The sequence below is a fragment of the Camelus bactrianus genome, chromosome 11, assembly GCF_048773025.1.
Source record: "Camelus bactrianus isolate YW-2024 breed Bactrian camel chromosome 11, ASM4877302v1, whole genome shotgun sequence".
Classification (NCBI taxonomy): Eukaryota; Metazoa; Chordata; class Mammalia; order Artiodactyla; family Camelidae; genus Camelus; species Camelus bactrianus.
The window spans coordinates 56237446-56251942 of record NC_133549.1 but is presented as its reverse complement, the minus strand read 5'-3'; the positions used below and the strand labels follow the sequence as shown (position 1 = coordinate 56251942).

General features: G+C 34.9%; 1 long non-coding RNA gene across 1 annotated transcript in view; it reads right to left on the bottom strand.

Annotated features, from left to right (window-relative positions):
• Positions 1-8581, bottom strand: part of LOC123617703 (uncharacterized) — a 200542-nt gene extending 191961 nt beyond the window's left edge. Inside the window, exons 1-2 of the long non-coding RNA XR_006725912.2 lie at positions 8553-8581; positions 589-737 (exon numbers count right to left, since the gene is read on the bottom strand). This is a non-coding gene — a long non-coding RNA (uncharacterized LOC123617703). The remainder of the gene's footprint in view (positions 1-588; positions 738-8552) is intronic.
• Between the last annotated feature and the right edge of the window lie 5916 nt (positions 8582-14497).

Below are 14497 nucleotides of genomic sequence, written 5' to 3'. Positions count from 1 at the left end.
TCAAATTCTGGCATTGCTAATTATGAGCTTTGGGGGCCATCCGATGCACCACTTGGGTTTCCTTCAGAAGCACCAGCTGAGGCCATGCTCCCCTCAAGCTGTTTCCAGTCAGTGGCCAAGCATGGCAAGGACTCTGGTGTCTGACTACTGCCTGAAGCTAGACCACGCTCATGAATGGGTTTGGCACAGTGTCACCCCATCAACCTGGTCAAGACTTCCTTGGAACTGCCATGAAGTCTGAAACTCTTTCAACTCAATCTTCATGTACTTTCTCCTTTCACAGGGGTCGTGCCTGTGTACTGGTTCAAAGGATCTCCTGCCTGATCTTGCTCCCTTCTCCTTCATCCTTCACAGGCGTTTTCCCTCAATAAATCTTTTGAACATCTGATTCCATCCTCTGATTATTCAAGAAACCAAACCAACACACTAGCTATGTAAACTTCTTCAAGTTAATTTACCTCTCATTTTTCAACGAAGAAATGATGATAATAATTTGATGATAATAAATGACCTCTCTAAACTTTTGAGTATTAAATGTGAAAATAAAAGTAATGCTATAGTGAGAACAGAACGAATACAAAATCTTACCTTAACAACCACCACTCTAACCAACTTCTCTTCTTCCTCCTCCTTATTCTCCTCCTTCTCCTCATCCTCCTCTTCTTTTTCCTCTTTCTCCCCCTTTTCTTCCTTCTTTTTCTTTTTCTTCTTCTTCGCTCTCTTTATCATCATTAGCTCTGGAGAATACAAAGTAGTGAGAAACAGTGGAGTTTCAAATAATACAATATGGGGAAGAAAGGAGACTGCTTGGGAAACAGCACTAACTTAAGCTTAATGGTGAAAATAACAGGTAATGATAAATACCACTTATTAACTATTTATGATATCTCAAATAAGAGTGAGCTACATAAAAAGAATCAACATAATTTAATTCCCACAAGAACCTATGATATAAGTATTGTTATCTTCATTTTAGGAGGCAGAGACTAAAAATCAGAGAAGTTCCTTATGATCACGCAGCTGTGAAATGATGAGATATGAATCCATGTTTTACTGACTATAATGCTCTGCTTTAACCACATATATATGCCTAATTATGGAGGAGAAAAGTAGACCAAAGAGCAAATGGAGAAGAAAGACAAAAAACATCAGAGAACAGAAGAAGGAAGGAGAAAAAACGTAGGAATTTACTACAGGGTAACACAAAATAAACCGTCAGGGATAGGGGAAGGTAGGAGACATAGACTGTTTTGTGGCCGAGATTGTTTTGGCTGGGTGATCTCCTCAGTTCTTTGTTTTATACCGAAGTGAATTCTTAATGAGTGCTTGTGAAACAATTCTTAAACTTCAAAGGAAATTATTAGGACACCTGAATGGCAAGAGATGGTAAACTGGTACCACCTTCCTTTCTCTTCCCAGCCCTACAGATTATTGTTTGCTACCTGGAATGGTTCTGAAGGAGAGTGAGATGTATGACTATGACACCAAAATGATCTCTTTACCAAACATTATGGACAACAGAAAGGGCTACAAAAGGGACAAATTCAACCTGATAGATGTCAGAATGCAGGAGCAGAAACACTTCCAACCTAGGAAGCTGACTGTCTAGTAAAAGCCAACAACCTCCAAACACACCTTTGTTTAGGATGCTTCACTATGTAGAGGAGAGTGCCAGAATCTGCTTTTGAAAATAAGATTTTTTTAACATGAAGTGTCTGCTGTTACTGATACTGTGTTGTGCATTTTCTACATAGATTGTTTCATGGTATCTACATCAGTGGCTTTTAAGGTTTTTTCAATGCAGGAAGTCTTATACTGAAGACCAGGCTATAAATCCTGTAAAAGTATGAGTTGCTCCTGTTTTCCCTACCCTCCTTGCATGATCTTTGAGTTGTTAGTAAGAATCTCTGGGATTTTGCATATTATGGTTGGAAACTACTGTCCTTGTTCATGCCATCACAGAAGCTATGGATGACTGGGTGATTAATGGTTTAAGAGATCATAAATTCCATGCAACATATTTGAATATGAACCCAGGGTTTCAAACTCTAAACCAGAGGGAGAACATTGAGACTTTCAGACTTCAAAGGAATTGGGAAGAACATGGGAGAGTAATAATTGGCCAGGTAAGGAATCAAGCTTCCTGAGTTAGGGAAACCATTCTTAGAGCCATTTCCTATAGCACAGACAGCAATGTTTTACTGTATATGTTGCAATGTCTACATTTACATAGGTACTGCCATAAAAATAGATTGTTTCTGACCTTTAATCATGGCTAGGGAGATTTCTAGAGTAACCCAACTGGCGAAGTGTTTCACAATCCTCGTTTAATTTCTCCTGCTGTCATTCATAACTGGCATCTCTGATAGTATATGACTTTGTTGGGACCTGGACCGGCCCTTATAGAAATTACTGTTCATCAAATGAGGACAGGGTGATAAATGACAGAGGTTAACCATCCATATCTGAAGTGTTTTTTCTGCTTCTTCTTATATTGGTGTGACTATTTATTTTTATATCTTTTCCCCCAACTTGATTGTGAACCCCCAGAGGGTAGGAGCTTCATCTTTATTTGTCACTATTTACTTATCTGTCATCTGCTTCGCTCCCACACCCCCAATCTAGAATATAAATTCCATGAAGGCGAGAACAGCTTTGACTTCATATTCTTATTCCCCAGCAACTAGTATGTACTGGGCACATAGTAGGTATGCACATGCCTTCTGAGAAATGATTAAGGCACTGTCTCTGGAGGTGTTTTTTATATTTCTAATACTAAGTTAGAAAATCTATTGCAGAAGGTACATTTATAATTTAGTTTATTCTTTTTTTGTTTACTCTTTTGTAAGGCTACTTTCTTTGGCTCTAAAAATATTTTCTGATGCATTTCATTTTTAACTGCACACGTATGAAACTAAACTTGATCAACTTCCCCTTGTATTACTCTAGGTTGTGTGCTCCTTCCATGTTTAATTCATGATGATGTTTTGCAGGCTGTTATCAGCTAAGAGCTGAAATCTAAAGTACCTGGATCAAAAATCCCTTAAAGAATATTATGATAGACTAGCAGTGACCATGATTTTCATGTACTGTGAAAGCAATTTTGTAACATCTCTATGCAGGTTTTCTGATGTTATCTCCATATTTGGATGAGATTTAAAAATCGAATTACTTCTCTTTTTCCTCCTCTTCACTGCTACAATCCTCTGAATTTCTTTGCAAGAGACACTAATCCCATTTTAATGGAGGCCATGCATCAAAGTTTTTAATGGCCTGCCCATCACTGAAGGAGCCTTTGATACTTTTGATAAAGGTAAGATGCAAATGCATAATCCAAATCTCAGTGGAATTTTCCACTTAGCATCCAGAGCATCTGCTGTCTTATTTCTTTGCTTTCCTGAATTTATTCTTAGATTTTAAAAAATATAAACAAATAAACTATGAATCCTATTTTATCTCAATGTCTTACTAGCAGAAACAGAGGTACACACTCTACTCCTTTCATCGAAATTTCACTCAGTTTACTATTTTATGAGAAAGTTACAATTTTTCTAATTGCTTTCACCCTAAGGGCTTTATTACCACAGTACGTTTGGGTGAAGAGTGCCTTCTGCTTGCTAGTTAATCGCCTAAGAATTGTTTGTACCTCCTCTAATAAGAGTAGCAAGGAACATAGTTAAATGAGCTTGTGCTTACTGATAGAGTTTAGGGCTTAGGAGGTAAGACAAACATTTCAGGTATCAAATAGATGCTTAGAAATGGAGATGTCATTCATTAGTGTGTTAATCAGTATATAAACAGCTTTATTATTGCATGAGCCTCTGGATGAATCAGCAATTTCACTTACTATAAGATACTGCTTTATTGATGTTAAATACAGAAGATCAGTTGCAAATAGGATTGTGCTTTAGGCTAGAGTTCTGTCAGTTTGTCTGGATGAGGATTTAATGCAACTATATATCGTTCTTGTGAATGACATTTATTAATGCTGTTTAAGAGTTGCCATAATGTGGATCAACTCCAGGCTTTCTGAAAAATGGTTAAAACGGCATCAGATTGAGAATTATTGATAAGTTTGTAAATATCTTTTCTTGAAATTTTCATTTATTCCATTTTCCAGGAGATAAAGCAGTAGCCCTAACAGATCTAAAGTCACTTTCTTGAGATTTCTAATAAAATAGATTATCTTTTTTCTTCTTCTTCTCCTTCTCCTCCTTCTCCCCTCCCCCTTCTCCTCCTTTTTTTTTTTTTTTTTTTTTTTTTGTATTTTGAGTGGGGACAGGGGCAACCATTTACCCTGGGAAACAGAATAATAGAGGCAGCAGAGAGCTGTTCATAGTTTCAATGTTAATATTCACGTTCACTCTTGGAACAATTGTTCCAGTGAAACTCCTCGAGAAAAGCTTTCAAAGAGAAAACATGTTTAGTTTTCACCAAACAATTCAATCTTTATGATAATCCCTGGTCCTATGTATTAGTTGGAGATGAAAAAGCTACTTGAGTGACAGGGTTATTGAAAATTAGTTGGTACATATTAACAAGCATTTCTTTGGTAGAAAGCAGAACACATATTATAGTAAATTTGACTTTTTGAGCTTTCAGTTTGAAATGTATTAAAAATGGCATTTAAAAAATTATGATTAGAAAATAAATTAGTTTTATTCTAATTTTCCTATAAAAGGCTTCAGATTAATTTCCCTTCCTCAGAGAGGCCCTCTTTCACCCTTTCATCAAAACCATAATACCCATTTTCTTCATAGCATTTATTTATCTTAATTACTTGTGCATTTGTTCCCTGGTTTATGTGCTGTTTTCTCCCCACAGTCAGAGGTATAAGATCCAAGGCAGCAGGGACCCTTCAGTGTGGTTCACCTTCTGACAGTTCCTTGGGGCTTCATGTGACACCTTACCCTGGAAGGTGTTCAGTTAACATGAATGAATGAGTGAATGATTTGGAAAGCATCAAACCAATTGCAAAGTGCTACCTAATTGCCCAAGATGCAATGGTTAGATCTATGGCTGAATGTCAGAGCCCATCATAGTCCTGGAGATGTCCAGCTGTTGGGTGGTGGCAGTATCTCAGCTCTCTCTACTGAAAGGACACCGTGTACAGCTGTATATGTATTGCCAAAATCATCTAGAAAAGATCTTAGCATTTTACTTTACTTTTATAATGTCTATGGATTTCATAATGAATAACTTTTTCTGCTGGCAAGAACTGGTGATAGTAACAAACCTGTAAGGAAGACATTAAGTAGCCCTGTAGACTCTAACTAGCATTTCACCTCTCTGGACCTCAGTATTCTCATATACAAAATGAGGCTGTAGCTAACCAGATTCCTAAGGTTCCTTCCAGCTGTAATACCATATGATTCTATACTTGAAATTTGATAACTTTTGTTTTATCTCCTATACACTTCCATACCTTGCAAAGGACTAGATAAACAGATAGAAATGAAAAGATCAGCAATATAAGTTAAGCTTATTTTATTCATTTATATATATTATATACATAAAATTAAGACATATATATATAAAAAAACATATATATATAAAACATAAGCTCCTGATCGATGTAGAGAAGAAAACAATTGGGTTGGTACATATAAGAGAAAGGACAGATCATCATCCTATTACTTGTTGAAGCTATTTTATCCCAAAAACTGTCAGTGAGGAAAATGAATGAATGAAAATAAAACCTATTTGTGCCAAGAGCTGAACACTATTATAGTGATTAACTAAACGATTCTTTTCCCAGATGGTGATTTATTGTCTAGTAGACTGTTAGATTGCTTTAAAAAGTAAACAAAGAAACAACAATAACAACATAACTTGAAAACTCCCTTTCAAGTATTTTTGACTTAGAAATTTAACTTATTTATATTTTAGGCAAATAGTTTAATGAAAGTCTGTTTTTTCGTTGGTGCTTGGAATAAAATCAGATAAATCAGAGACTTAGCAGAGGTATTTCTTCTGCTTGATCAAAATAGCAATTTACTATAATGATATGTATTTTCTGTGAACATTCAGAAAATAGAGATCATCAAGAAAAATATAAATAAAATAAAATGTTATCCAGACACAAATAACATTTCAATGTGAACTCTTTGGGATATATATATATATATATATATGCATACATACATGATTCCTAATTATATATATATATATATATATATATATATAATTCCTAATTACATATTCCTAATTATATATACATATAATTCCTAATTATATACATATAATTCCTAATTATAATCATTGAATTATATTCCTAATGTAAAGTAAAGTAAAGTAATATAAAGGGTAATGGAATTTCTCATTGTCCCCAAATTACTTAAATGTAATAAACCCATGAGTAAATTTTGACTTTCCCGGTTAGATAAGGAAATGAGAGCAGGATAGGACCTTGGTCTTCACATGTATAAACTGTTGGAGACTACTGAAGCATAGGTTCACCTGGATGCCTCAGAGGATTGCTTTCCTTAACTTTATAGAGCAAGATCTACAACCTGAACATTATAATCTCCCCCTTAGAGCTGTGAATGAACATTGAATGTAGGCTTGACGTGGAGTTCATTTTACTGGCTTTCTTTTGAGATCTGTGTATTATCTAGAGTACTGTCTCATGTTAAGTAAGGCAATTGTTTATTCCTCCAAATTATAGTTCTATTGACTTCTTTGAATTGCAAATTTAGGTTTCTATATGAAGAATAGAAGAAATGTGTTTACCTAAAAACTATTTATTTAGAGGCATTTATTCATTTAGAAGATATACGATCTTTTCTAACCTTTAATTAGTCAGAAAGGGATTACTGATTTAGATGTATTAGTGAAATGTGAAATATTTTCTGTTACCTGTTTGTGCAATTTAACAGGTCTTTCTAAGGTGTTTTCTGCTGCCTTAAAAACAACATTTTAATAGTCTAACATTTTAATAACTTCAATGCATGTTTTCTTTGTGCAGAGAATTATTTAATTCTCACCATAACTCTTATGAGTTAGGTTATATTATTCCCAGTATACAAACGAGGACACTGAAACACAGGAGGTTAAATATCATTTCCAGTGTTATACTGTAAATGGGATCTTAACCAAGTGTGACCCTACAACCCGTGCTTTCTTACTCCAAAGTACAACCTCCCAAATCATGGCATAATCTGGGTTGTAGAATTAGCCCCAGTGGAAGAAGGAGACAATAACTCATCCAAAGGGAAAGAAAAACATATGTCAAGGCAGAATGGTATAAGAGCAAGTTAGAAGCAATGCTGCATTATTCAAGAAACTCAGTGTTTGGTATGCCTATGACATCAGGTAGAGATGAAGGATGCAGTGAGGTGGGCATGGGTGTGAGGGATTAGGATGGAGGTCCTTATATGTCATGGGAAGCAACTAGGTCTAAGGGATAGATATTTTATATGTTTACTGAATTGTTTATCCACTACAGCTATAATACACTGAGTGTGGTAAATTCAATATTCTACAATGGTGTGCTTTTCTTTGTATGGCTTAGCTTTTATGCTTCTATTGATGCTGTATTTTTGATAGCTTATGATTTATGGAATTTTCCTTTAATTATAATTAAATGTCCTTTTTACCAGCTTTGTCACTTTCTCCTTTAATTTTATTTTCTCTTAGAACTTCAAGGTGGGAGTGGGAGTTTTAGGAGTTCTGGAGAAGAAGACAGCTTAGTTGGTGCTCTGGACAGTCCTAATTGGTACACCTGACCTCTGCTTTCCCTTATATAATTATGTTAATATGCCTATTACTGTGTCCTATTACTGAGAAGGTTAGATGAGGTTTTGAATCATTTTATGTCCAGGTAGCAATACAATTAGAAATTAATACAGAAAACAAGTTTAAAATTTAAATAATCTCTCTCTCTCATTGGGGGTAAAAACAAAAGACAGAATATATAGAAATAAAAACAAAGTACATCATAATCCAAATCCAAGAGTCATGTCAAAAGCTGTACAGAGAGAAAATCTGTTTAAACATGTTGTTAAAAAAGAAAGAAAAAAAACCTTAAACATTCAATTAAAGTAGATGAATAAAAAAATAGAAGATTTCAGTTTTGATATGAATTGACTGTAAGAAACTATATACTTAATCATTTATTTTTATAAGGTGTGGATATATTTAGTCAAGGATATATGATTTAAAAGGCTCGAGGTGGTCACACAAAATAGGAACAGAATCATCTCAGCACATTATTTTTTCTTTGTCTCTGGTTTGCCTATAAGGCATGAGGATTTTGAAGGCATTATCTATACACACAGGATTCTACAAGTGTTGAGAGAAAAAAACTGAAATTCTTTTTGTTTATATGCAGGCTCTATACTAGAATGTTCTTATACAATAATGTCCAGACATCCCTAAATAATAGCCTGCCTCCACCTCTCCAATGTCTTAGCAAGTTCAGATTCCAACAAGAAAGAGAAAAAAAAAAAGCAATAAAAATACTGATGATTTAAAAAACAGAAAAAAAGATACATAATTTTAAAAGCTACTCTTTTTAATGAACCACTAAAATATACATATCACTGACTTACCTATCCAAAGGTATAAAAAGCCCAAAACCTGAAAGGAAAAAGAAGAAATAACAATAAACACCAAGATAATTAAATGGCAATATGTAAATAACTTTGATAGTATGGATAAAATACGTACTTTTTAAGAAAATATAAATAATCATAATTATATCTGCAATTGATAACCATGAAAAAAATTTAGAAATTTATCAAGACCTACTCTTCATACCCTGAAACAAAACAACAACAAAATCCACACACATAATTAAACAAATAAATACAATAGAATGAGACAGCTTCCTAAAAAAACCTTCATACTTTACTATTTACTCTTTTTAAAAGGAAAAAAGCCTTACATGGTTTTCAAATACCAATTACGCCATTTACTAGAAAACTTCTCTTTGGGCCTTTATATTGAACTTGGAGATGTCTATCGATAAACTAGAATGTCTAGTTATTCTTTCTTGTTTGAGATTTTTGCATGTTGCTGTCAACAAGCATTGACTGAAACATTTTTCCTTTAGGCAGCACATTTTCCCTTTGGACTTTCCTTCCCCTAAAGGTTTATAAGCAGAATTATCCAATTTTCTCTTTTTCATCATAAAAATAATGAAACTGTCCTTTTTCAAGTTCCTTTACCTGCTCAACATTTTTCATAATTCAGCTAAGAAGTAGCCTTATGGCATAAAGAAACAGATATTCCAACTTTCTCCTTGAGTAGAATAGAGAATAATTATTGTTAACTTGGAGTACAAGAAAAACAAGGGGAAAAGGAACACTTATTAAGCCACTTTGAACAATTATAAGTTATGAGTGAAGTTACCTCTAAGTTCATCAAAAACTACAGTGATTTTAAATCATATGATGAATATATGATGTTTTATACTCTTATATGCAAATGCATGTATGTGCAGGCACAAGCGTTTCTGAGTATAAAGGCTGAACTCTCATGATAACATTGATGCTGACACAGCTTATCCTTAATAGCCTCTCTAATCTTTTTCTGCTCTCTTCCCAGGGTTATTGTTCTTTTTAGATGACTTCTCTGTCTGCTCAGGGTCTTCCGAAAACAGTGAAGAATTACAATAATAATGATGGCCTCTAACCAAAGCCTTTTTGGGTACAAAAGATAAAAGCCCACTGTAGCTGGACCGAATAAAGAGGAGTGGGTTTGAGGTAAGACTGTAAAGAGCTCAGTGAACAAAGTATATGTAGGTAGATTTCATACAAACTAGCTGAATCTTTAGTTAAACTATTGGCTGTCAAAGCAGATAGTTTTCCTATGTCTCTCTCGCTCTTTCTAGAACTCTAGTCTCTTACTTCTGCTCCATTTTCTTCATGTGAAGATTGGCCTCTTCTACTTAGTTATCCAAATGTACCAGATTCATGGAGATCTCAGTTAGAGATCTTGGCTTTAGCACCTTCCAATCAATGAGTACAGTTGAGGTATAGTCAATGTTTTTCTTAAGAAAGATATTTCCTTGGTTGCTGGATAGACAATGGATTGCCTGGTTTAGGGTCAAATGGGTACTACGGGACAAATCAGCCTTGTCCAGGGTACGAGATCCTCTGGTTATGTTACACTGTGACTTTCAGTCTGATAAAACAAGGGTATGTGGAAGTATCAGGACTATGACTGGCAAAGAAGTTGGTGCTTTTAAGATAAATGTTTTGATAGCCCTAAGTTGCCAATATTATTTTATATATGAAGTTAGTGTATACTCTAAGAGAAATGGTAATAATGTCTTTAGGGTTTCTGTCTGCCTTCCTTACACCTTTAAACCAACTTGATTCATTTCCTGGTTTCAGTTCCTTTTATTATCATTAAAATCAACTGCCTACAACCCTCTTCCCTTGGCCCCCAGCCCTAGTCACATTCTGTTTTCATCTTCTGACTCCTGATCCTTATATTTGTCTTATCAACATCATTGTAGTTGGCTGGGAGGCTGATATTAGTCCCTGAGGCTGGACCCTCAGCTCTCTCTAAGAACTAACTCCCCTTCTAGGTGCCTCAGGAAAGAACTAGCCTTAGCTCACTCCTGCAACCAAAATTCTAGAACTAGCTACTAGACAAGAGTCTTGGACCTTTCAAGGTGTTGTTTGGACATTTAGCTGTCTTGTGTGATGTTTCAGTTTCTTTCTAAGAAGCGTTAATAAAAGTTTTTTCTGGCTAAAGAAGTTTCTTATAACTTTGTTGATGATGTCTAAGAGCTAGGAAATACTGTGCTCAGATTTATTTTCTGGCATATATAAGTGAAAACCAAATCAGCATTTAGACAGGTATGAAGTAAATGGGACCATTAAGGTGAAAAATCTAGGTCAGGAAAATAATCTAGTTAGAAGGTCATCTTAAGAGAAGGACATTTTTTTCAGGTTAATGACATCACTTGCAAATAAAAATTTCTCATGTTAATATTTTGGATATTTTATCTTGGCTAACTTTGACGCCTGTATGAGACTCTTATTTGAGATGCAGAGAAATCACTCACTTCAAGAATATTTGCAGGCTTCTTGATAAATTTATCATTGGTCTTTCCATCCAAGGACGGTTTAATAATAAATTAGAGTCTTTTAATAGCAATAGCAAAGCACCGAAGTTCTTCCTCTCCTGCATGAGATCTATGCCCTGACCCAGGATATTGTATCATATCCTAATCCCAGCATGCTGAGCAGTCCCTTCTCGGTTTGCACAGAAGCCTGAATGCATCACTTTATCAGCCTTCAGAGTCAGAATTATGAGCTGAATAGCTTAAGAAAATTTCAGCATTCAGTTATCCTGCATAAAATGACTTAAACTGGATTTAGAGGATAAAATTTTGGTTCTAATGTGAGCAATGGAGATGTATTTTATAGCCTTCCCCCCTTACAAGTGCACAAGAAACTTTGCTAAATGTGTTTAATATGATCACTAACACTGGTGTGCTATGATTGGTTGTGACGTGTCTTAAGTGTCTTATTACAAACAAGAGTTAAAATAGTAAAGTTTAGAAATGATATATTTTTATAATAGAGTGACATAAATGCTAACATTTTAATAATCTCACTTGTACTTGTTGCATTCAGATAACCTCTCGTGTAAAAGAGAAGAAAAGTTTGGGGTTAGAATTAATGGGTCAGAGAATTTGCAGATACTAACTCCTATATATAAAGTAGATAAACAGCAAGATCTTACTGTATAGGACAGAGCACTATATTCAATACTTTACAATAGCCTATAATGAAAAAGAATATGAAAAGGAATATATATGTATACATGTATAACTGATTCATATATACATATAACTGAATCACTATGCTGTACACCAGAAATTAACACAGCATTGTAAACTGACTATACTTCAACAAAAAATTAAAAAATAAATTAATGGGTCAGAAATTAAGTCTGGCCGTACGTACTTTTCTCCTGGAGTTAAGTTATACATCCAACTATGTGTCTTGGAGGAAAGGTGTAAGTGCTGCACGAGCTGATCATCTCCAGAACTGAAATGCCTAGTTTCTAAGAAGACATCTACAATCTGACTCTTGAAAACCTGTGTAGTCTCCACTTCAGGGGCTACTAAAAACAAATACATAACAACAAAATGTTTGTAAGTCCCTATGAAAATTTTAAAACACTTGTAAACCTGTAGAAAAAAAATCAATCCTATGTTTCCTCTTGGGTAGGTGGATGGGAAGATCTTTTCATAGAAAAGAGAGTAAGTAAATCAATCAATCAATTAAAATGAAAAATTGAGAATTTCTTATTCTGTTTTTGCCCCTTATCTGATGTTTTCTTATTGGCTGTTGAACTTGACAGGATTAAAATCACTCACTATAAATCTCTTATTAATATAAAATGAGTTAGATTGTTTCTAAAATGTCATTAATCAGTTATCATGTTCTCATTCATTTCTTTCTGTGATCAGAGGACACAGAGAACAGCTGGTTACATTTTAGTTACAAGATAAATCATGGTGTATGATCCATATTTTCAGCTCTGGTTTTCTCCAACACTCCCCAGCACCTTAAGATATTTGGAAAAAAATCACCTAATTTTTTCATTGCTTTCAGTGACAATATTCACCAAAATGCAATGCATGCCAGTATTTATTTTTGCAACAAATTAATTGGAGTTATAATAGAAAACAAAAAACCTGGAATTAAAAAAATTATTAGGGATCATCATGTTAGATGTAATGATCACATTTTCCAATCTTTATTGGCTTAGATTAATACACATGTAAAAAGCCTGGGGATCTAATAGTTGGAAACTAACTCCTTGTTTAAAACATACACACGTACACATATACACAGAATTGAGATAAAAGATTCATGGAGATATATTTATCTATACATACTATGCTGTGTTTTCTTTTGTATTTCATTAACTAATGTTTTTTATAACACACTAAATTGATTTAACAACATATTAATGGATGTGGATGCAACAACCTTCAGTCTGCAAAAGCTAGACTAGAAAGGGAGGCTGATATATGTATGAATACTTACAAAGTAACACTATGTATGCTAATACAGAAATGTACAAAGTGCAACTAGAAAGAGAAGGAAGTATTTTTATTTTGGGTGGAAATGTGAAGAAGATACGACGTAAAAGGTAACGTGCTGACTCTTAGTATGTAAATAGGAATCAAGAATGGGTTAGGGGTGAGAATGTGGAAAGATGAAGAATGAGGAAAGAACAAGTCTGTAGAGAGAAGATGATACCTGAGCAGCATCTTGAAGTCTGAACAAGAGCTCTCCCCAAATTCAGTGGCTCTAAATTATAAAAAGTCACATATATCATGCTGAGGAGCTTGGCCTTCATTTTTTAACAAATGGAAAGATATAGGACATACATATTATTTATGACTGTGGGCTTTGGGGTCAGACTGCCTGAAATCCTGGCCTCACTACCAGTATCTTTGCCACCTGAAGCAAATTACTTCCCCTTTCTGTGCCTCAGTTTTCTCACAGGTAAATGGGGCCGATAATGGGGCTTACCTTACAGAGTTGTGAAAATCAAATGAGTTGATACATTTAAAATTTTGTTTTGACCCATAAAAGCCAAAACATGTATTAGTTGATCTTCATTTTATTATTATAGGAGGATGTTATGTAAAGAAGTGAAAGAAGGTGAGAAATGATTGCTGGCTGGTTTGTAAGGTCTGTAGATCAGGAGTCAGCAAACTGAGGTCTGGGGGCAAATCTGGCAGTGACCTGTTTTCTTGGCATCTGCCAGCAAAGAATAATTTTAATATATTTCTAAGGGTTGTAACAAAGAAGAAGAATATGCAGCACAAACTACATGGCCAATAAAGCCTGAAATATTTACTAACTTGTCATTTCCAAATAAGTTTGGAGTAAGTTCCAAATAACTCTCTATAACAGATGAATCTACATGTACCCAAAGTGAGTGGGTGAAAATGATTACACAAAATAAGGACAAATACTTCCCAAATCCCCAAACCTCCAAAATGTTTCTTCTTTTTCCTGACTTAGAGGTAAAATGGAAGTTGTGGTTTGCTGCCCAGATTCCCATTCCAGACTGAGACTCTTATTCCCCAGAAATAGTGAGAATCGACTGTTGGTGGCTCATGGTTGGATTCCTCTCTGGGAACAGCAAAAGGTAGCAGCCTTAGCCAAGGTGAATCCCCTTCAGAGCAGCAGGAGTCCAATGAGTGGTTAAAATAGGGGAACAAAGTCTGGTAGTTGATCCCAATTGGGGAAATTCTAAAGGATAATCTAAGTTCCACAGCTCCTCTCGAGAACTTGATTGCAACTATATCACAATTCAGTCTCTCCCTTTGCCCAATCTGTTTCCCTCATTTCCCACAATTTTGTTCTTGAGAACCTTCCGCTTAAAAATGCCTACATGTTTATCCTAAAGAGTATGTCTCCTGAGGAATCCAAATTAAAACTGTGGGTGTCAATAGTGGTCCGAGGAAGCAGATTCTAAAATGGAGCTGGATTGAGAATAACACTGATGA